The sequence below is a fragment of the Micromys minutus genome, assembly GCF_963924665.1.
Source record: "Micromys minutus genome assembly, chromosome: 7".
In the NCBI taxonomy this organism is placed as follows: domain Eukaryota; kingdom Metazoa; phylum Chordata; class Mammalia; order Rodentia; family Muridae; genus Micromys; species Micromys minutus.
Genome location: NC_137976.1, coordinates 36,994,958 through 37,019,737, shown reverse-complemented (window position 1 = coordinate 37,019,737; position 24,780 = coordinate 36,994,958). Strand labels below are relative to the sequence as shown.

Below are 24,780 nucleotides of genomic sequence, written 5' to 3'. Positions count from 1 at the left end.
GACTGTGCATTCGCTCCAAGTTTCTGCCACTGGAGTGAACTGTCCTATGGCAGGAGAGCCGTGAGTGCCTCCTAATGGGCACCTGCTGTTGACTCAGTTTACAGAGACACAGCTACAGGGAACAGACTCTCTCTCTACCACCAGGGCTCTCTTTTGGCCACTCGATCGATCTTTAAGCCGGCAGTTCTATTAAACTTGCTCTTTGCAGGGGGTATTGATAAGGGTGGCTCTAAAGGAATGTCTGAGAACTTAGGCTGTGTTTTCTAAACATACGAAATTCAAATTTATGTTATCAAAGCTTTACTCACAGGGAGAGGAAAGTTTCCATTAGCTTTTGCTTTGAGACAGAGTCTCAATACATAGACCAGGTTGGACTTGAGTTTACAGAAATCTCCCCGTCTCTGCCTCTCAAGAGCTGGGATTAAAGGTGGATAATGGGTAAGGATGGATTAACAACAACACTAATAAATAATGTCTAGTTATTTTCCTTAAAAAAATTCAAAACACTTCATTTTCTTTAAAAACCACCCAGAGATACTGAAACGCCATCGAAACCTCATCACCATGGCTCATATGAGTTTCACTTCCTTAGTGATACTTAATCCTGAAAATTATTTTAGGAGGTAGGTGGAGAAAATATCATTATTCCCAGTTTATTGCCAATGGGGGGGGGGGAACAATAACAACAAAACAAAACAAAACTTAGGTTGTAAAACTTCAATGCCTAAAAGATTTACGGGTAAAGTTTTGGACCTCTGCAACGGCATTATTTACAGTATATAATGAAAAAAAAAATCAAGCCAGGGGTCAGTACTGTTGATTTAACAGCAGTCTCTTTCTCTAGCAGTAAGAGGTGTGGTTTTTAACTCATGCCCATTTGGTGCAGTGATTTACAATGTGCAAAATAGGTAAACTGGCTCAACACCTTGTTGCAGAATATTTGATCACACTGTGAACCCTGAGATTGTGTTGTTACTTAAAACAACAACAACAAAACAACCTCTGTTTCTAGCTGTGGTGTGGCTCAGCCCTTAGTACACCCCTTTAATCCCTAACAATGAAGGTGAATTTAGTTTGTAGAAGGAAGCACTCTCGTTTGAAAGTGATGTTTAATTGAGTGGCAGACAAAGTGATGAACCAGAGACAGATTTGACAGAATAGGATCTGCCCAACTCTCACAAGAAGAGAGAGGAAAGGGAAGCTAGCTATGTGAGGGCTTCTGTTGTATACAATTTTACTGGGACAGTTTTACCAGGACAGGTTGCAGAGAGAGAGAGAACAAGCTAGAAAGAGGTGAAGACAGAATGAGCCAGAAAATGAGGAGACAGGTTAGAAAAGATTGCCAGAATTAGTGAAGTCAGTTAGAGGCCTAGAGAGAAGCCAGATTGGATAAGTCAGCTGGAAGAGGAGTTGAAGCCAGAAGAGCTGAGTTGAACCAGCTCAGAGTTGAGAAAGAACAAAGACAGTGAGCTTATTCAGCAGTAAGTCTTAGAGGCTGAAGACATTCTAGGCCTAGAGAAGACTGTATGGAGGCTAGAAGCTTCCAGAACTGGACCTAGGTTAGCAGAGTGAGGCAGTAAGCCTTGAAGACAACAATTACATCAGGAGAACAAAAGATGCGTTTAGACCACACATTCACCCCTCACTATGTGGCTGGACCCGGATGAAACACTGAGCATATAAAGGTGGAGTAGATCTGCTTTCCAACTGAGGCATTCAGAAGGTTTCCACGGAGCTTCAGTGTCATCTTCCAGTTGTCAGTGTTGACCTAGGGGCTGTCTGTGAAGGCCTAACTCAATACCGGCCAGAGTGTTTCCCATTTCCCCCATACCCCCTCTCCCTGCACAATCAATTACTACAACAACAGTGCCAAGCTGAGAACTTCCAGGGCATTGCAGGTCAACAAGTACTAAGTACGCAAGCTCCAGAAATGGGAAGACAGGGCAGCAGCTAGGCTTCTAGTAAACCATAGAGAGGGGATTTCTGTTTTCATTGACAATGCTGACAGGTAGATGGAGCACAATCAGGTAACTTTAACTTCACTGTCAGGGAAAAAGGAATTCTGATCATTCCAGTTTTCATCGTACCTGAAGCAGAGCAAGGAGCATAACCTTAGAATCATGACCCACAATTTACAATAGTTCCCAGCATCTACACAGAATCATGACCCACAATTTACAATAGTTCCCAGCATCTATATAACTGGCCTTTCCTGTTCTGAGCAGTTTCAAGTATCTGGAAGATTGGACCTATAGGGTTATCAGTGTCCTGGGAGATTACTCGGCAGTGACTGTGAATATGGACAGCCGTGTAGCCTGTGTTTGTGTGTGTGTGTGTGTGTGTGTGTGTGTGTGTGTGTGTGTATAGAACAAGCTGTTACCTTCCTACAATCCTTCACTGTTCCCCTGTCTTCTAATTCCTTTTCCTTAAGAAATGAACAAAGCAAGCATGTGGTAAATATGTTTCCATTTTCCACCAGGAATGCAGACAGGGACAACTTCCCCTTCTCTTCTCTCATCCTCTCCAGCTCCACCTACTCCCCCACCCCACATGACCTCATCCCTATGCAGAAAGGACACCAGCTGCAGGGAGGGTCTGCCTGCACCGAGTGGGATCATCACCAACATTACTAATGCCAAGAAGCCCAGACGGTCCTGCCGACATGTGCTATGTGTTACAGCTCTGTGGTCTCCCACACTCACAACAGAGCTGCTGTCTGGAACTGTAAAGGCTTTGCCTTCCTAAAACTAATGTTACAAAAGAACACCCAGATATTTCTCAACAAATCAATCAGCCACTGCCTGGGCAATGAGAAACCCACAAACTTGGTCACACAGCCTCACAGGGCTTACTGGGATCCAATCACATCAACTACAAAAAAATGAAAACCCTTGATTATTCAGGAGAATCATAGGAGGTGTTTCCAAGAGGAGAACTACATGGAACATAGAAATGAGAAAACGTGTGTGTGTGTGTGTGTGTGTGTGTGTGTGTCTGTGTGTGTCTGTGTGTCTGTGTGTGTGTATACACACACACACACACACACTCACACACACACACACACAGATAATGAAAGCTAATGCCTTTTTACCTCACTTCTTACAAATGCATGTTCATTCTTTAACACAGTCATTATTAGAACTCCATTGCTGGTAGCCACTGTATTCTTAGTCCACAGAATGAGGCTCTAAGACTTTGCTAAATGTTTGGATAATTACTACATACCAAGCACTTCTTACTAGCTGGATTCAGGGCAGTCTTCTCTAAAAACTTCTCCACACCTTTTTTGCATAGTCAGATACGACTGTTTCAAATTTACCATGGTGACAACAGAGGCTTTAAGGTCTTCTGAGGTCTCTCTTAGAGGCAGGACCTCTTCCTAAGTTCATCCATGTTCACGTTTAAATATCTCTAAACTGGTACCCAACTTAGACATACATCCTGAGCTCTGGACTGCCTTTACCATGGCTTTGCAATGTCTCCACTTGATTAATCAACAAAATGAATGCCAGACCACTCTCAGATGCTCAGAAGTGAATTCTCCCCTCGAGAAATAGCATCTCATTCTAGAAGAGTACAAGTCTTCAGTACCACCTCCTACTCTGCAAATCTAGAGAAAAAGCAAGTGCTCTAGCCACGCCCTTGAGTTGTCTTGGGTTCACCAACTTGGTTAGATACAATGAGAGAAATTTAAATACTACTATGATCACATTTTAGCCCCAAATATTAGTGGCTCACCCTGTACAGAATGAGGCCTAGTATCTAGCTACTCAGAAGGATGGGAAAATCGCTTCAGTTCATAGGTTAAGATGCCATCCTATATATTGAGAACTTGAAACTGTCATGTGCATGTTTGTGTGCATGTGTGTGTACATAATTTAAATGGTTAATCATTGCTACTAGAAAAGACCCAAATTCTTACCCATACCTACAGTGTCTTGCTAAATCTGTTATCTTTCCACTTTCCTTTCCCTCTGGGGCTCCAGCCTCTGAGCTCCTTTGTTGACTGGGGCTGTCCGACAACCTAGGTAGCTCTTACTCCCTATGCTTGGCTGGCACCTCCCCACTGTGATAGCCTTGACTTAACTATTACTCAGAAAATAGACTTCTTGACTCAAATTCCTCCCATTTCTTTTTTTCTGACACCTATGTATTTGAAATGCTCATATAACCTTTATTAAGGGATGTATTTATATACCCCACCCAGCTAAATACCAACTTAATGAGGACAAAGACCAAGTTTATGTTGTATCCAGTATGCCTAGGATAGGTGAGTGCTCAATCAGTACTTATGTCCTTAAAGAAAGGAAATTTGTTCAGTGTCATAGGATTTGAACAACAGCCTTAGTTTTCTGTTTGTTCTGTCTACATAGTCCGGGCTTTCCAGGATCTTGCTATGTAGACCAGGATGGCCTTGAACTCAAGGGGATCCCTGTGCCTCTGGAGTGTTAGTATCAATGGTATCAATCACCATGCCCAGCCAGGTCTTCCCCAATCCCCTCAGACACATTCCTTTCTAATATCTTTTAAAGCATATGAGTTCTATAAGCTTTAGGGATGTACATTTTTGAAGTTTCGAAGTCCTTCCTTACCCACATGCTTGGAGACTAAAATGGATGAAGGGGCAGAGACTGGCTGGAATGGTAGGCGGGGCAGGGAACCTACCCAGTGTGACATGACCAGTATCTATTGGCCTGCATGGTAGTCCAGTGGAGAAATGCAGGCAGTATGGACAAGAGGAGGAGACTTTAGAGCAGTAGTTCTCAACCTGTGGGTCTTGATCCCTTCACAGAGTTCCCCTAAGGCCATCGGGAAACACAGATATTTACATTAGATTTGTATCAATAGCAAAATTACAGTTATGAAGTAGCAAGAAGAATAATCTTATGGTTTGGAGGTCACAGGAAACATGAGGAACTATATTTAAGAGTCACAGCATTAGGAAAGTTGAGGACCACTTTGTTAAAGTTGGCTCAACAGCAATAAGCCTGAATAAAATGAGAGTCAGGAACTAAGCAATCTGTTGCAAGGACTTGGAGGATGCTTTTGCTAAAATGCATCATCAACCGTGGACTTGGGCCTGCAGATATCCAGTGACTAACTTAAGGCACTTCCTTGCATCTGGCATCTGTGAGTGCTGACTTGCATCATTTTCTTCTGACTGTTTTGGATTCCAGGGAGCCACAGATCTGATAGGTGTATCAACAGTTTTGACATTAATAGAGGCTACCTCATTTATCAGCCAAGTATTTCTTGCAGTTTCTGGTCATGGCTCTCTGATTATCCTGAACCTCAGAATGACTTAAGGCCATTTCTCTAAGCATGCTTCTGACCCTCCACTTCAGTCGTTTCCTATATAACCTGAGAGTTAATGTCAGTGCTCACAGAAGGCATGGAAGAGGAAGCTGCTCCTTTGCTTTCTTGCTATAGCCAGATTGGTTGACTGTCCTCCTTGCCTTCAATACTTCCATCTCATTAATTGGCATCTTGGGGCTACTTGGTGGTTCCTTGTCTCCATTCCTGGAGCTGGGGTGTTTGCCATAAAACTTTTATAACAAAGATCTTTATGTAACTAACTGGAAGGAACACAAGCAGCGGGATTTTGGAAAGACAAATCTTCCAGAACAGAGGAAAACAATGTACTAGGTCTCCTCTTCTTCCTCCTCCTCTCCCTCCCTTCCTTCCCATTTCCCCCCTCTCCCTCTGAGTGTGTGTGTGCGTGTGTGTGAGTGTGTGTGTGTGAGTGTGTGTGTGTGTGTGTGTGAGTGTGTGGGTGTGTGTGTGTGAGTGTGTGTGTGTGTGAGAGAGAGAGAGAGAGTGTGTGTGTGTGTGTGTAGATTGAGGAGGTACAGATAAGGGAGGACAGAGGAAAGAATAGTGTTTAAAAATGCTTGAAACCATGTTTCTCTAGGCTGTGAGGCCCAGGACCTCACTTCTGTCATTGCGATTGGACATCCTGTGCTAGGTGGTCTGTTCTTCAGGCCAGGCTGTGGTAACAAGTGCACAGGGTATGGCCAGCACAGGCCCTTCTGTCCCTTGTCCCTCTTGTTCTGCTACTGACGCACAAGGCTTCACATTTCTCTCTGGTGAGTGTGGACTTGTCACCCTTGTCCCAGTTCCCAAGGACTGGGGACTCTGGCTCTGTCTCTCATCTTCTGTCCATTTCTTTACTTGAACATTCCCCAGGAAACATTCAAGTGTACGTCACTTTCGAAGGTTTATTTCTCATCTTCCAATCCCTTTGTGTGGATGAAATGGTAATACAGCAACTGGCTTATCAACGATTTGGCAAAACGAAAAACACTGTTTTTGATGTTTTCCCCATTTTCTCCATAAAAGGAAATAAAATTCTTCAGTGAATTTAGTATCATCCAGTGGGGTTAGGAATGCATAATTATGTAATCCAGCTAGCAGTGTCTAAACCACACACAAATTATCAATTTTTAAAGATTTAAAATAAAATAGGTTCCTTTAACATTTTCAACTGGTGAGCTAGGGGTGAGCATGGACCTGATAGTAACTGGAGACACAGGGCTAGTATTTCATTTCAGTCACAGTGCTAACTGGATGGTTAATGGAATGTCAGACAATAGAGACAACCATATTTACTACTGCCTATTGTTACTGGCTGGTTTTTACTAGAGTTTTTTTTTTCCAAAGAAGGCTCACTGTGAGTAGGCATTTATAGCTGTAAGTGCTATAATTATAAAATTTTCTTCATAAGATTCCTAAGTAGGAGTCTGGGATTTTCCTAACTTTGATGGTAATCCCACCCCACCTCACACCCTCACTGTCATAATTTTGGACCTTGAATATGTTATAATAACTATATTTAAAGACAAAGTTCCAGGGTTTCTATCAATCTTATTATATTTTAAAGAAGGTCAGAGATTTTCTCCTTATAGTCAAAGGTAAAGAGAGAGGAGACCTGCTATGAACTGGAAGAAAAGTCTGGGCTCAGACAACAGAGGAAAGAGGAAGGGATGCTGCAGCTCCCTTACCCAGGCTGAGCTGTAGGCTGGGCCTTGCTAGCAAAAAAATCAAATTGCAGTCAGGGACAACATGTGGTGACCAGAAGGAAAAAAAAAGATACTGAGTGGAATCAACACACAAACTGAGCTTTCTTTTCTCTGATTTTATACTTTAAAATATCACGGAGTTTAAAACCATGCTATAGAGTCATAAGATAAAGTCCCCGTTCCCTTCCCCCATTAGTCTGTGTGAATTCACCCGCCTCCCCCAAACCAACTACATATAACGAATTGTATTTTCTTGGGAAGGCAATTGAATCATCTTTCCTGTAATTTCTATTTATTTATTTATTTATTTTTTGTAGCCTTAGTTTGGCTAAATTCCCTGGCATTCCTGCTGAGGTATGTAATGGAAAATTTGACCCCACACTTTTGCTTTTTTGTAACATCACAAAACACTGATATAACAGGGCTACAAAAAAAGGAGCCTAGAGATGAAGGGATGCATGAAAGAAAAGCATAGTGTGGACAGGAACAAAGATACATTAAATCATCTGGAAAGTAAATATTTAGGTTCCCAGACACCAAGTTCCATCTATCTTCAAGAACAGATCGTTTGTTACAGCCTAGGATGTCAGTGTTTCCATCACAGCCCGGCTTCTCTAAAAAAGACACTCTCCAAAGTAACTTGGGGCAAAGGCAGAACATTCTGTAGATACCAGGATTTGTTTCAAAATGGTGATTTTTAGGGTGGGGTGGTCAGAGGGGAAAGGTGTCAGGAAGTGACTTGCATTTAGACACATCTGAGCTGAAATAAAACACTGGCAAACAGCCTTGTGTGATCATATCCCACTGTCTAAGGAAAACATAACAGGTCATACAGAGTCTGCTCTGTAACTGGGACACTTGGGATTGGCAGTGGAGACATGCTTTCTGCAAAAGCCACAGCAGAATGAATGAAGTGGTTATGAGCACTGTGCTTTTCTTTTTAAAACTCTTATGGCTTCCCTTCCTGGGTCAAAAAAGGCATTTCTTCAAGTGTCTATCCCAGATTTGAAGGGATGATACTCTACCAACATCTGTCTCTATAACACTACAACCAACCCTGCAATCCACACGTGGGCCTTGATGGGCAGCCCAATTAGACACCCAAATAGGGTGTTTCATGCAAAAAAAAATGGCTTGTGTGTGTACTGTTAACCCAAATAGTGCACAGGGGCTGTCAAGATGGATATCTAAGGGAGGATTTAGTGCATTATTCACCTGGATATGAATTCACTTTGAAAAAAAGAAAAGGAGAGCAGGCAGAGAAGCCCCAAGGAGTCACTACCTAGTTACTCAGGCTGCAAGCAAACCATGCAGATGTTTCTCAGTGCTACCAAAAGTATCCTGAGGAAGATCCGGACACATCTGTGCACTCTACCACACTAAAATGAAATGCTGTTTACGAAAATGATTCTCAGGAAGGAGAGCTTTCAGTTACTGTGTACAGGCTGAGTTACTTAGCTGACTAATTAATGATTCTTTGGAAAGAGGAAGTTAAACAGGGGAACCATAAACTATGCAAATAGGCCACAGAGATTTGTCTTGTTTTATTGAAGGTGATTATGGGTCAGAGATTGTCTTAGGTTTGCACTTTTCATCAACTTTGGTGAGGAGCAGGAAGAAAAGAAACATTCAGAGAGTTCGGAGAGGTTCTAGTTGTCCAACCATAAAAAGGATGTGAACAGATAAAGTTGCTGCCTACAAAGAAAGCTACAGGAAGAAATTTACTGTGTCTTGTTGAATATCCTACTCAAAAATGAAGGACTGGGATCTTGGTTCAAGAATGGCTTGAAGAATATCAACCTTAGGGAAGCTACTCTTCTAGATTCTACTGGATACCTAAGGCCTTCCTGAGATACTTCTGCCATTCTAAATTACAGCAAGATTGAATCTCATGTTAGTTAATTTGGAATAAGTTTAATCGATTTCCCATGAAATCTTAATCTGAATTTCTATTTCAGTAGGACCCACCAAAGTCAACTCTGTACCTTTTAGCTCTTTAATTTTGTAGCAGGAAAGTCTTGTGTTGATTAACAGCCTCCTCTCCCATATTATCAAAAGCACTTTTTTTGAGGCCAAGTTAATAAGTAAAGAGTATTAACTGAGTTAGAATGTGTGATGTTTTTCAGCACTACTGTGAAAACAAAGAGAATCTGTGTTTGATGAATCATACTTTTAGGATAGTAATTTCCATAGGATTAAACACCAGTGAAAGCCAAGCCTTGCATAGATCTGTATTCCCAGCTCCTCAGAAAGAGGAAGCAAAGGACTCCAAGGCCAAGGGCAGCCTGTGTAGCCTAGTAGTCCCCACAAAGAAACAGAACAGTGAAACGTATAATATTTGGTTGTTATGTGCATTAAATTTATGGATGTTTACAATATCTATTTATGATGAAAGTAATAACTTTGTGAACTGAACTTGAGAGACATGAGGTCTGCTATGAGTTCCAGTACAGCCTAAGCTACAATGTGACATCCTGTATTAAAAAGGCAAAAAACAAAAGGAAAATGTCTCAACTCCAAATTCTGATTTCTGTGGGCAAGCATTTTCATGTGTATGGTTTCAGAGCTATTTTGATACATGTCTTAGTCAGAGTTACTATTACTGCAATGAAATACTATGACCCAAGGCAACATGGGGAAGAAAAGGTTTACTTGGCTTACACTTCCATATCAATTTAGAAAAATAATTTAGAAAATGCCCTACAGGCCTGCTCGTAATTCTATCTTATGGAGGCCTTTTCTTAGTTGACGTTCTCTCCTCTCCAACGACTCTTAGTTTATATCACACAGACATAAAGATAGCCAGCACAATACATGTAAAGCAAATATACATTTCTTTCTTTCCCTCTATGGTACCAAATCTTCAGTATACTGTAGATACTATATTCTACACGGTGCATTCAGGACTTAACAGTATACCTGGATGATCTTTTTATGACTATATACTAAGAGTTTTCAGTCTGATTCTATCGGTAAATGCCTTGTTTACTTATCCAGCCCTGACATTACATGTAATGCCATTAAACCAAAGCAGTCACAAACTGCCAGATTACTTTTGTCTACTATTTCTACTTCTTATTCCAATTCTCTGTGAAAAGCAAAACCGTGGGGAAGATGGGCAACACAGGAACGTGTCTAACTAGCGTTTGGACTATTGCTTTTTTCTTCTTTGTCATTAGTAAAACAACTTTCTTTTGGATTGTTTCCGTATCAGGGACTCCTTGCTCCACTACTGTTCACATTCCCACATTAGTTATATTTTTATCATCAGCACAAAGCTCTGAAACACACACATACACACACACACACACACTCACACACACTCACTCACACCCTTTTAGACAGATGGGTTCAGATTAGACAATAGGACACAGGTGTAATATATGAACAGTTGGGAACTTCGTTTCTGATGCATTTATACATTTTGTAATTTGAATATGAAGTCTATTAATGGATGTCTGTAAGTCTCTTTGCTGAGGGAATAGAAATTGAGCTCTAATTTTGCCTAGGGATGCTTCTCAGATGTCTGCTGAGTTCGAGTTACAGTAAAGGTAACTTTAAATGTGTGTTTGCTGTTTTAGTCTATTTTTAATAATTGAAAAAATAAGTCTCAGCTTCAAATTTGCAGGGAGGGTACTAAATTAGTTGACTCTTTCCCCACACTTGACAAACTGATAAAAGGTTAACACTCTTGCACGTTATTTTCTTTCAAAATATATACATTGCTTTTTTAAGAAGCCATTTGAGTAAGTTACAGAGATCATGTGCCTTTGTCCCCAAATAAGTCAAAGTTTGTTTCCTAAGGACACAGAAGATCAGTTTCTGAGGTGTTGTTCCTAGAAGCCCATGGAGAAGGTGCTGAGATAAGATGGAAGCACTCAGATTCGGTCAGGTGCTTAAGGGGGACTAAAGTCTTCCTTCTAGAGTGGGTTAATCCTCCAAGGATGCAATTAGTTCTCATCAGAGTGGGATACTGTAGTAAGCAGGCCTGCTTCCTCTTTTCTTTCAATTCCACAATTTGCCCGTTTTCTGCCTCTCACACAGTGTGAGGTCCTCGCTTGGCCTTTGACTTACAGCCTCTAGAACAGTGAGCTCAATGAACTTCTTTATGAATTGCTCAGCCTCGTGTATTTTCTTATAGCAACAAAAACTGGAACAAAACTGCACTTCAAAGTACTTCTGATAAAGGGGTCAATGGTGGGCTCTTTATTCCAAAGCTATCTCCCAGGAAACGTCCTAACATCCTGGCATGAAAAGTATGCCAAGTTCATGTGCTTTTCCTCATTATCCACAGAGTCAGCTATTTCTGCAACAAGCCCTAGGCCTTCATATAGGAAGTGAGACTCAGAAGCTATGTGGGTGTTTGATGCTGTATAGGCTCATGTTTATAAAGTAGCAGGCGCCTCCTAACAGACCGAGCTAGGGGATTTTCCACGTTTTAACATGCTGTCACAAAATCAAATATAAGGATTATTCCACAAAATTACTTAGGTTAGGCTTGTGGTGTACATAGCCATGGGTTTAGGTTTTGATTCTGTGTTACAGGCATGTTATTGCATTGACTGCTAAGTATAACTGATTACTGCAGACAGCTCTGACAAGATCCCAGAGAACAGGATCAGATCCCACATCTGCCTTCTTATTCATTCTCAAAACCAAACAAACTTTAAATTTCACAAAAAAAAAAAAAAAAAACAATCCACAGAAATTCTGTGTCTGAGACTCTCTTCCAAAGAATCCAATGTGGGCTAAAGAAGTTCTGACATTATCAATGAGGCCATGACAAGGTGACAGCCACAGCTAGATGTATTAGTCACGTTTCATCGCTGTGACAATCTGCTGAAACCAGGACAACCAGACACATGCACGAAGCATTACTGACATCAGGGTGGCACAGCAGCAGAGGAGCGAGTTCAGCAGCACCTCAGCAAGAATCTCACGGGCCTTCAGCCTGCTGTTTAGAACTAATAGGCCACCCTTACAGTTGTCTTTAGACAACAGCAGCAGCACTCCAGCACACACCAGCACAAGCTCTGCCCATCAAAACTCTGACTCTTTCTCATACGAGGCCACTGAAATAGCTACTGCTTCATTTGTCATGGACAACTTCTCCAGGAGATGGATAACCATTTTATTCATTCCATTTGGTCCATGTGCTGGATGAAGGTTTCAGGCATGCTCTTTACAAACATGTATATTTCTACACACAGCCTTTTCTGATGCTGAAAAGTATCTTGCTCCGTGTCTGAAGACCTGGGCAAGGTCCAGGGCCTTAGGGATGGGAGGCTTCATAGGTAGCCTGCAAGAAGCCATTACCCGTCAGTTTGGAAGACTGAAAGGAAGCAAGGGATAGCTGCAGCCTTCTGGGGTTCATGCTTTTAATGCTTTTGGTCTAAGGGATTTGAAAATGTCTGCAGATTTAATTATTAGATAGATTGGTCTAATCGCTTTAGAAATATGAATTTGGCATGAAAATGGATCTGAAATATCAGTCAACCTATACAACAAACAGAATATAATATCAACCTTTGGACCCTCTGGGGAGAACCCATCCAGCTCTTTGATGACTACGTGAAGATGTTTTTTCTTGACATACCAAGTCACTGCCTCATATTTAATGACTAGCAGTAAAAAAAATGTTCAAACAGAAAAGCATAAAACTGCAGCCATGAATACCCTGCTCTGGGAAAAAAAACATGTTAAGTAAATATACTGGTGTGTATGCACTGCTCCAATGAAAGCAGATTCTGCCTGCTGCAGAAAGTCTTCCAAGAGCTGCACTCCTGTCCCAGCTGTGAAAGCTGATGGTGACATCCTTTATCAGCATCATCTTTAAAAAGCCTAATTTGAATTATGAGTGTTTCTGTATCACAAACCTGAGCTCACTGTCTTACCTAAATAGTAGACATTTTCTGTCAAATTAAAAAAAATATGTGTCTGCTCAGTTTTACTGATAAGGAAGCACTTGTAAGTGAGCAAAAGCAGTCAGTTCAGACGGAAGCTGAGGCTACATATAACCCATCCATTATTCAGAATCTTTGGGGTTATTCATGTACATGAGGGCCTCTAACCCACAGTCAACTCAAAAGTGCACTGCCTGTTTAAGTAGTGGGAAAATGTAGTGGATTCTTCTCATGACATCCAAGCACAGTAAGAACTCTACCGTCAAGCAGCCTGCACAATGTAAAGAAAGAAGGAGCCGATAATCCCCTACATCTGCCCCGCGAACACATTCTCTCCAGACAGACAGTGGTGCATTAGCACATCCTTGTCTCCTGGCTTTGGCTTTTTGATTTCTTTCCTACTTCCTCTGAGTTACTGGATATATCTTTGGGATTATCTAGAAAACTCAGTGTTCTGTTGCTGATCAGGAAATTATCTCCACATGGGGGCCTGTGTCTACCAATTTCAGTGGATGGTGATGAAAATATATTTTGCTTAAATGCAAGAATGGTCATTAATGTAAGTGGGTAAACAATAGCACAGATGCTTCTCCACATTCAGACTCTGAGTCTGGTTGGGTTTTCTAAGGAACGTGGATGAACTAAAATGCTTTACATATAATATGGCTGTCAAAACACCAGTCATACATAAAACAGTCATTTTCCACCATAATTCCACATCTTACTTGGAAGAAAATAAAATTATATTTTGAGAAAGGCTTGGGGATGCCTAAATGATAACTCCTAAAAAGCAATTTATGAAAAGAACAGCATTAGGGAAGCAGGAATGGGACTGAGTTTGCTTCTTAGTCATGCGGCTGTTCTGTGTCTGACTTCGACTGTGGCCTCTCAGAGGGAGTTTATGAAATGTACCAACTCTCCCGTTCTCTGCAGTCTAAAAAGCTCCCATCTTCACACCTGCTCTCTGGGTTACTGGGGAAGAGTGTAGAGTAGAGAAGTTACTGGGCAGTAAGCATCCTGATACAGGCCAGTTCCAGGGTGGAAGCTAAGAATCCAAGACTTGGAGACAGAGCTTGCTGTGGGGTTTTACAATGTTGCAAGCATTAGTCACCAGCTTCAAGAAGATAACAGCAAGCTCTAAGAACCAACAGCAAGCTCTAAGAACCGTGATTTTCAAAGGGGATCTGGGACTGTGGGTTTCGGTGGAAGCTTTCCAGGACAGCAGCTGCCAAGCTTGTGGGTTTTTCATTGGCTGCCACTTGATAGGGGAAAAAGCAGGAGGGTGAATTCTTTGAGGGCAAGTTCAGACAGTGAATAGTTCAAGGTTGCAGGCTGCTATGAGACTGGGAGCAGTGAATGGACACACAAACCACAAACGTTAAAAGACACAAATGGTTTGATTTTCTCCAAAGTTTTAACAGCTGAAACAGCTACTATATAACCATTATACTGAATAAAATTAATATCTATAAAACAGTGTTATCCAGTAACATGACCCAGGCTAGCTTTTCCCACTAGCCATTTTGGGAAGGGCGTAAAGAATAGGAAGACATCTTTCTCTTGGACAGCAGTGCTTCATTGGAGGGTGAATTTTCATGTTAGATGGGTGTGGATTTATTTTCTTTCTTCTTATTAAGATTTTATTTGTTCTGTGACCATGATGCTCTCCCTCCATGCATACTATGTGCCAGTAGAGGACATTAGATACCATTATAGATTAGATACCATGTGGTTGCTGGGAATTGAACTCAGGGCCTCTGCCCCTCCTGCAGGGGGCAGAAAAATAAGATAATGGATGCCATGTGGTGTCGGATGGTAAGTACTAAAGAAGTTAGCTGTCGCTGGTGCCATACCTACTAAAGTTCCTGTTACAAGTAGCTGCCCTCTACTATCTATGTAATTATAAGTAAAGTTAACATACAAAACAAGAAAAACTCCATTCATCTGCCGGTACACAATCAATACCATTTTTAGTAATCTTCTGTATGTTTTTGAGTTTACAGGTTATTTATAACTTACCATGTTTATCATGATAGTTATATTAATTTTATCATGATAGCCTTTATATAACAAAATAGGAATCTGTTGGGGGTTCTATCAGTATGGCAGGAGACACTTTCTGTAGGAGCTTTACAGTAGCTTCAAGTCAGTTTCACTAAAGGGGGATGTGGCTAGAGGGCTCCTCGGCTCCCAGCCTTCCTGATGATTCACCGACAATGCATACCATCAGCTGCCATTCCTGAGAAAACCCTCTGCTGGCTCTGCACATCCAAGGCAAGCTGTAAGTCATGTCCTCTTCTCCCTTCTGCTTTCCCTCTTTAAGGCTAGCTAAAACCTGCTTTTCATAAATCACAGGAGAGTAAATCAAAATAACCAGCCTGGAATTTGACAGAGCACTAACCAAGATAAGTTAAAACGGAATTGGGGTGCAGGGCACCCATCTTCTCCTGGCATCTGCATACCCACCTGCACTTTCTCTACATGTTCGAGTCACTTGGAATTCAGTTATCATGAATAACACTCCTCCCCCACCCCCATGAATCAACATTTACAGTTCCCCCACATATTTCACTATTTAGCTCCCTGGGCAGGGTTAGCAAGCAATGTCCAGTAGGGCAAAATCTACCCCAAACCTATAGAGTCGACTGTAAGAATGACTTTTATATTTTATAATAAGTTGAACATTTGGAAGACTCATGAAAAACAAGACTTTTTGTGGCAACAAATAAAGTTTTATGAAGGCATAGTTGTGCATGTTCAGATTGTGTCTGTGGTTGCTATGGTGACGGAGTTCCATGAGCTTCAGTGATGTAGGGCCAGCACAGTCTGTAAGACAGATTAACTGACCATTCGCCACAGCAAAAGCAAAGCAAATGCCTGTGTTACACTGCCTTCCCTTCCTCTTGGCCTCCCGATTTCGATTCCCCAGGCTTGGAAAGAAAGATTAGTTGGATGCTGGCAGCAGAATCAGACAAGAAGAAAACTGGCTTGGGGACCAGAAGGTGCGGGTCTCAAGTCTTCAGACACTGAGTTTTTACGTTGACTGTGGACTTTCTAGGTTTACAACCTAGCTCTTCCCTTGCTGGGGTTTCACCTTCCTTCACCTTTGGAAAAAAGAACCCTGTACACACTCACTAGATTATTATAAATCTGTGAAATCTTATCACTCCTCTCTTACTGTCAGTCCCAAGTCAACCCAAGAGCTAAGAAATGAGGGGGAGAATTTTGTAAACCTTCTCAATATACTGATTTAAAAATCAAATCCCACTAGACTAAACCTATGGAGATAGCACTGTAATGTGACCACAAAATGATTAAAATGAATAATTCATTGCGGCCTCCACTGGAGAATGGGGCACTTACAGCAATGGCACTGAATTACCGACTTTTTGGAAGTTCCCCATCATGAGGATGTCATTTCCGCACATAGTTTAACAATGCTGATGCCCAGGGAAATACCATCTGAATTACGGCATGAAAACAAGATCTCAGACGCTCAAGGCCAGACGGTGAGAGGTGCTCGGGCTCTTTCTGTTCCTGGGGTTCACTGCATTGGTCAAACACATGAGAAGGCTCATGTGGCTGGCAGATCAAAGTCCTTCATTAAGGTAAGCCAGGGCAGGCGCTACAGGCAGGGAGCTAGAGGCAGCTTCTGAAGCAGAGACCATGGAGGTGTGCTGCTAGTTTGCTTCTCCATGGGTCGTATACAACCCGAGACCACCTGTGCAGGTGTGGCCCTGCCCGCAGTGAGCTGAGCCTGCCCACGAGAGTCACTACGAGACAAAATGACTACAGACTGCACTACAGGCCAATCTGATGGAATCTGCTGAGGTTCCTTCTTCCCAGGAGACTCTATACTCTCCTAGCTGACATAAAATAACCAGTACACGCCGGAAACAGGATTGGCAGCATCATTTTATGTTCAGAAAAGAAAACCTTATTATATTCATATAGGCAACATCAGTTGGTGAATGCATCTCTGGTCAAACTTCATAGTTCATTGGTTTTATGAGTGTAGTATCAATTTTCAACCTAGGCCAAGATTAGCTAGTTATACAGTTGCACTGCAAACAGTTTAAAGACACCTTCCTGGGTCATAAAAAGGTAAACTTTTACCACACATGACCTTGTGTTGGGAAGGATGGCTGATTGGCTTCATTGTCACAGATCTTTCATTGCTAATTAGGAATTGTTTTTGTTTTTTACAGAGGAAAAGCAAGTCTATTGGTCTGATGTGGAGGGCAGGCTTTGGGCCCTCAGGCTAGTCATGAGAGAAGTGGTCACAGCTTGGAGTGGGGGTTTGATCTTGGGGTCACAGTGTAGAACTAAGATTCGTTAGTACAATGAATGAGAAAGCAAGTTTTAAGAAAAGTCAGTAGATAAAATATGCATAAGTGAGAGTTTAAAATATGTTTAAGTAAAGGAAAATTATTACTGTTGCAAATATGATCCAAACTCAACATGAGAGGTGGGAAACTTCTTAGGAACCCCAAGTGCACTTTGTTTTCTGGAAAATCAACAGGCATGTCAGGAGGTCACTGCTTCTTGTTGTAGTCTTCAGCAAATTTCACAAATTGGGTAATTTGGAGCAGAAACTTACACTTCTCAAGCTTCTGAAAGTGAAGAAGTCTCATATAAAGGTGCTAGCATCTAGCAAGAGCCTTCTTGCTGTAACATCCTGGTAGAAGGCGGAAGTGCAAGAGAGTATAGGAAATGAAGAGGAAAACAAGGAGAGCAAACACATTCTTTCATCAGGAAGTCACCCGTGCAGGGAAAGTAGGCATCACCCATGTGCACACCTGTGCAGGGAAGGCAGGCATCACCCATGTGCACACCTGTGCAGGGAAGGCAGGCATCACCCATGTGCACACCTGTGCAGGGAAAGTAGGCATCACCCATGTGCACACCTGTGCAGGGAAGGCAGGCATCACCCATGTGCACACCTGTGCAGGGAAAGTAGGCATCACCCATGTGCACACCTGTGCAGGGAAGGCAGGCATTGCCTAAGTACAGAGAGTCCTCGAAACCTAGTCACATCTTGGAGGTATCACTTCCCAACACTGTTGAACCAGGGATTTAGCTTACAACACACAAACTCTTCGGAAAGGACAAGCAATAGTATTCAGGTTTGGCCCATTCACTCACTCACTTCTGGTAGTAAGAGATCTTTCTTTCCTCAAAGCAGCTTTTAATTTAGGCACAACTCTGATGTCTGCATGGCCAAGACACCACAGAACAGAGAGAAGAATGCTGAGCTACAAGATAGTGGTTCTGAATTTACTTTCAGTCTTTCCCTTAACTCGTGGGTAGCCTCTGAGGTCAGCTTCCTATGTAAGCTTTCTTACATTTACAGTTCTGTATCCCCCCTGTACTTTCCACTTCTCACAGAAATGGCAGGCAGCCGTGAAGACGACGGGAGAGCTGGGATGTCTTCCTGTAGTCCTCGCTTACATCACACCTGGGCTGCATCTGCAGGTGCCAACACCCAAGCTTCCCCAGCACTGCCCTACCTCAGCTTTCAAGATGACCTAAGACTCAAGAGTGCCTCTGAAACGTTTTTATGACTGGGAATCTCACTTTTTGGTGATTAGTGGCAGACTAAGACACAAAGACCCTTTAGAAGCAGTTTGTGTTGTAGAATTTTGACGTTACCAAGAAACCCCTAGTGAGCTACGTGTTCGATATCTTATACTCAGCTGAGGCTTGAGAGTACTCAGAGATCCAGTGTTGATTCTTTGAAAAGTTTTATTAACATTACTTATGCCTATTAATTTTATGCAGTAATGGCTTTCATTAACATTTCTGCTTCTTTTATAGAAACAAAAACCCACGACATACAATGTGATGGTAATTGAAGTTGTAAACCTAATAGCAAAATGAATAACTATACAGCATTTGATATGTAACTATACTTAAAATGTTTTTGGGGAATCTTAGTTGGAGCACAACTGTAATCAAAATTTACCTAGTTATGTGACTAAAGCAGGCTTATTTTCTGAACAAGGACATGCATTCATTTTTAAGGCATTTGATTAGTCTTTTATTGTAAAAATGAAAACAAATATTTTTCCTTTGTGCCAAATAAGTTCCCCTTAATATGTTTAAAATTGTTTTAAACAAAATGAACTGAGTCTAAGCTGAAATAACTGCTAAGAAATGACTGATCTGTCAATGAAATATCAAAAGGAATACATTTATTATGTACTTTGGTAAAACTGTGTGTATGCATGTCGTGTGTGTGTGTGTGTGTGTGTGTGTGTGTGTGTGTGTGTGAGTGAGTGGAAGCCCAATTGTGTCAGAGTCACCTGCAAAAAAGTATCTTACGAAACAAAGATAATCGTTATGGAGTTCACAGTAGAGAGTTCTGACGCCATCCGTTGCAACGTAGCCCAGGCTGGTACTGAGCTAGTAAGATGGCTCCCTGAATGTCAACATCACAAGAGCCATCTAGCCTAGAGTCTTTTTATTACGAACATATGAACTCACCTCTGTCATACCACTATCCCTGCACAAGAGTCAAGATTGTTTGCTAACCACAAACATTACCATAGGTACTTCATTATTGTAAATAAACCTGAAACCACTTCCATCTATTTCTCTTTATATTTATAATGTAAAATTATCTATTGAGTAACTCCTGGGTAAAAGTTCAGCATTTAATAGATAAACATTTGACAAAAGCATTCTTTTATTACATGTTTACTTCCATAGACCTGCACAAGACCAACAAAATCAGTCAACAATAATTAGGCATGTGTGCATGTGTGTGTGCTCACATACACACACACATACACAAACACCCACATGAAAGTAAAGGATTTGAAGGTAGGTGAGAGAAGTGAGAAGTACTGGAGAGCTCCTGGGCACTGGAGAATGGATATGTCACAGCACAATGAACACATGTATAAAATTATCCAAGAATGAAAGACATTCTGAAAAAAAAATTCTGACGTCAGTAGTAAGGTAAAGGGTTTGCTAAAATCTAATCTCAATGTGAGTTAAATCCCATTCAGTTTACAGAGATAAAAGTTATAACCATCAGTAGAAAACAGATATTAACAGAAAACCTGGACATCTGTTCTCTTTCACCTGAAACATAATGGAAAGCTGCCACATGCTCAGAGGCGATGGGTTAAGGGTACTGGATAAAGGGGGAAGTGCTAAAACCTACTGGCTAACTGCAAGGCTGAAAGGATGGCTCAGGTTAACACAAAAGCATTAGATCAATGACCTCACTTCATAGTTTCCAAAGGAGAATCACATCAGAAAATGTGACCCAGTAGTGTGAAAAGTAAGATGTCATCAATACAACCCCAAGCCTCATCATTCAGAGACTTTAAAACTTTTTTTTGCATTCTTATTGAATATTACATCTCAAATGTTATCCCCTTTCCCTGTTCCTCCATCTCCTACTCCCATCCCCCTCCCTCTCCCCACTCTTTTCTCCCCTCCCCTTGCTTCTAAGAGGATGTTCCCCCACCCACTTCTGCCTCACCACCCTGGCATTCCCCTACATTGGGGAAATGAGCCTTCACAGGACAATGCCATCCTATGATACATATTTGGTGGAGCCAAGAGTCCCTCCATGTGTGCTCTCTGGTCTGTGGTTTAGTTCCTAAGAGTTCTGATTGGTTGATATTGTTGTTCTTCCTATGGGGTTGCAAATTCCTTCAGCTCCTTCAGTCCTTTCTCTAAGTCCTCCTCCATTGGGGTCCCCATGCTCAGTCTGATTGTTAGCTGCAAGCATCCTCATCTGTATCTGTAAGGCTGTGGCAGACGCAGACATCCATATCAGGTTCCTGTCAGCAAGCAGTTCTTGGCATCAGCAATAGTGACTGGGTTTGCTGGCAGTTTCCTGCCCATCCTGCCCTGCCTTCAGTGTCTTTCTTAAGTGCTCCCTCCTCTGTCTAGCTTCACTTTATCTTCCAATTCATTAAGATTCTTCTGCCTGAGCAGCTTTACCTCAAAATGTTCTTCTTCTAATCCAACTAACTTTGTTTTGTAAAAGCAAGTCAAATTCTTCAGTTATTCCCCACCTTTGGAAATTTAGAAGTTCATTTACATTCATTTCCATATCCCCTTTTCAAAAAAAAGTATCCTTTTAACATTCTTTTATACTGTATACATATATGGTATGGGTTTGCATGGCATGGGAACTTGTGGAGGTCGGTAGACTACATAAGGGAATGGCTCTTGCCTCACCTCACGGGCTAGGGAACTGGAATTAGATTCTTAGGCCAGGCTGCAAGTATCTTCACAAACCAAGCCATTAGCTCACACTCTCCATATCTTAAACGTGGAGAAACTGTGAAAAACAATTTTGCTGGACTGAAGGATTGGCATGTATGAGAGTCTAGCAGAGGAGTAGTAGGACTGACTATGTGACTATGGGGAAGGAGGAGCTCTTCTGTGCCTTCTAGAACAGGGCAGGAGTAAATGACGCTGAACAGTCTGTCCCCAAGCTACAAGATGCCACTAGAGAAGCAACTGCTCTACTTTTTCTCAGAGCAAAGGGGAATATGCTGAGTTTAGTCTGCTGGAGTGTTCTGGTTTGGCCAAACATGAAAAAAATAGCTTAAAAGTTCATTTAGCCACCTAATATTTATTAAGAAGACAGGAATGAAGCATAGCTTTAGATTCTAAGAATACAGTGCTGGATTCACTCCTGTGTAATCCACACACTAATGTGGATGACAGAAAATATGTACTATACTGGATCATGATGATGTGCTAAAGAGAGAGGCAAAGAAGAGGGGAGGGGATAGTCATATGAACAGATGTGTCTAACAGAAGTTCGACTGAAAAGATGCCTTCTGAGTGAAGGGTCAAGGGGTCATGATGATACCTGGGGAAGAAAGAAGTCCAATGTCAGAGGTCATGAGGAAGGAATGAACTGCTGTATGAGAGAAAGAGTCAGGAGGCCACTTAGCTGTAGAGATAAGCCAGAGTGTTTCATAGTTCATCAGGAGGCCTTTGGCTTTCAGGCTAGTTGAGATTGTGAGACCCTGCAGAGTGTGAGCTCAGGGCAATATGATCTGACTCAGCTTAAAGAGATCCGGACTCTGGGGAAGTGATGCCGACTGTGGAGACAGTCACCCGCGGCAGCCCCGGGGAGGGAGTGGCAGTTTGACTCCAGCAGCCAGGTAAAGACCCACAGGAAGTGATCACATGCTGAACATCTGAGGGCAGAACCAACAGGATTTCCTGGCGGATTACATGTGGGATCTAAAAGGAAACAAAGAGTCAAGGACAACTTCAAGGTTTCTGGCTTAAAACAAGAGGGTGGAAGAGGTTGCCACCTGTGAAGTCAGGTTTAATGAAATAATACAGACTTCAAATTTCTCTCAAAGGAGTGTAATGTCTCGTCTACCACATCGGTGCATTTCTTCAAATGACAAAAGTAAGCAGGAGCTAAGAAGCCACCCACCCTTTTGGACAGGGCACAGGTACTTGTTCCTTGTCTCATACCTGGCCTTCTAGGTGACAAACAGCTCTTTGTACCTGTTTGATGCCTGCACACAGTTTGAGTTTAGGTCTTGCCCCAAACTCTGTGACTATTCTCTCTCTTTGGAAAACATTTAGCATCAATATGACCACAGATTTAACTAAAAAGGTAATTTCACCTACTGAAAAAGAACAGGAGGGAAGAACTGGGAAGGAGAGACAGGAAGGGGGCATGATAAAACAACAACAACAAAAACCTCCCCCCCCCCCAAAAAAAAAAAAAAAAAAAAACAATTAAGCCGCCCACCATGGTATCAGGAAAGTTAGCATTTGGTGATTTCTCAAAGTTATTAAATAAAAATAGAATTTGTCATCATCCCTCTGCATCAGAGGCCTATGCCTGCTAGAAACTGGGTTTACAACAAAAGTAACCTTGGGGAATGTGGGTCTGTAGGCAGGCAAGAGAAATAACACCCCGTGAGTGGCTGAGGCAATTCCTCCACATGGCTGCTCTCTTTAACTATGTGTGGTCATCCGCAGACATGAGTGACAAATCTCATGTCCCCAGGTAACTATCTATGACAAAACTTCAGGAATGATTTAAAGAGAAGTGACTTATTTGGTGTGGTAGCTACCTGCTACCGATGAGGCATATATGTCCGAAGGTATGTTCCCCTCCCCACCACAGATTGTAGGAATTGCACGTCCTTCTTGTACATGTATAGCCATCTGTCCTGCTTAGTTCTTGTCATCTTAACACAAGTTACAGTCACCTGGGAATTGGACCCTCAGTTGACCACAGCCTCCACAGGACTGTCCTGTGCAGTAATGTTTTATTAATCACTGATGTGAGAAGGCCCAGCACACTGTGGACAGTGCTACTTTGGATCATGTGTGGGAGAGAGTCAGGGAGGAAGCCAGGAAGCAGTGTTCTTCCATGGTCTTTGCTTGAGTTCCTGCCCCTAAGCTTTTCTTTCTTTTTTTTTTTTTTCTTACAACTTTATTTTAAAAAGAGAGATATGTGTTCAGATTTTTAAAGGCATTTTGGCATAAAACTATATGAATATATTTTTGTCAGTACTTGATTCTTTTCTAGGTTTAATGGTATGCATTGAGATCTTACTAGTTACCATAAGCATAAAGTACATGGAGGACAGAATGTAACATGGAAACAGTCAAAGTTTTTGTGGTGTGTATAGATTAAACATAATAATTTTTGAATACCAAAAATTACCACAAGGCTATATATTCTTAGCTTTTGAATTATTAATGAGTTAAGGTCACTCTGAGAGGGTGCTATACACTTATATATATATATTTATTTTTTTAAGAAGGACTGAGGCTTTCACCTTTTGTTTTTTTTTTTTTTTTTTTGAGCTTCATATGGCCTGTGAGTTGTTTCTGGGGTATTCAGAGCTTCTGAGCTTTCTGGGGCTAGTATCCAATTATCAGTGACTGCATAGTATGGCATAGTATGTCTGTTCTTTTGTGACTGGGTTACCTCACTCAGGATGATATTCTCTAGATGCATCCATTTTCCTAGGAGTTTCATAAAGTCATTGTTTCTAATACCTGAGTAGTACTCCATTGTGTAAATGTACCACAATTTTTGTATCCACTGATCTACTAAAGAACATCTAGGCTCTTTCCAGCTTCTGGCTATTATGAATAGGGCTACAATGAACACTGTGGTGCATGTGTCCTTATTGGAGCATCTCTGGGGTATATGCCCAGAAGTAGAATAACTGGGTCTTCAGGTAGGACTATGTCCAATTTTCTGAGGAACCACCAAACTGATTTCCAGAGTGGTTGTAGCAGCTTACCACCCCACCAACAGTGGAAGAGTGTTCCTCTTTCTCCGCATCCTCATCAGCATCTGCTGTCATCTGAGTTTTTGATCTTAGCCATTCTGACTGGTGTGAGGTGGAATCTCAGGGTTATTTTGATTTGCATTTCCCCCGATGACTAGGGATGTCGAGAGCACTTCCTTAAAAAGCCCTTGTGCTCACACTAAACCCTTAGGCCCTTTGCCACCTGGAACAGCAGAGATCCGAGGACACAGACCTGGTGAAATTGTGCTGCTAGTAGTCAAAGTGCGGAAAGGGCTAGGTGGAGCTCCTGGAAATGGTGCCCCTGAGGCCCACAGTAAGGGCCTGGCCTCTGGCAGAGGGATTCGGGATCCGCCCAGGAAGCCCATACTTGCAGACTAAACCCACAGGCCCACAATAAGGCAAAGGCCTTTGCCAGTGGGAACCGGGGTCTGCCCGGGAAAGGCAGTGCTTGAAGTTCAGCTCTACAGGCCCTCTTACACCTGGACCAGAGGGGAGCCTGACACATAGGCCCAGGGAGAGCACACCGGGAGTTCTCAGAGAGCAGAAAGTGCTGTGCTATCTGGAAAAGGGTCCGTTGTGGAC

At 42.0% G+C, this 24,780-nt stretch overlaps 2 protein-coding genes across 2 annotated transcripts in view; one reads left to right on the top strand and one right to left on the bottom strand.

Annotated features, from left to right (window-relative positions):
- The window catches only part of CMSS1 (cms1 ribosomal small subunit homolog), a 288,302-nt gene that overhangs the window by 108,831 nt on the left and 154,691 nt on the right, over positions 1–24,780 (bottom strand). The window lies entirely within an intron of this gene.
- Positions 1–24,780, top strand: part of FILIP1L (filamin A interacting protein 1 like) — a 232,325-nt gene that overhangs the window by 56,161 nt on the left and 151,384 nt on the right. The window lies entirely within an intron of this gene.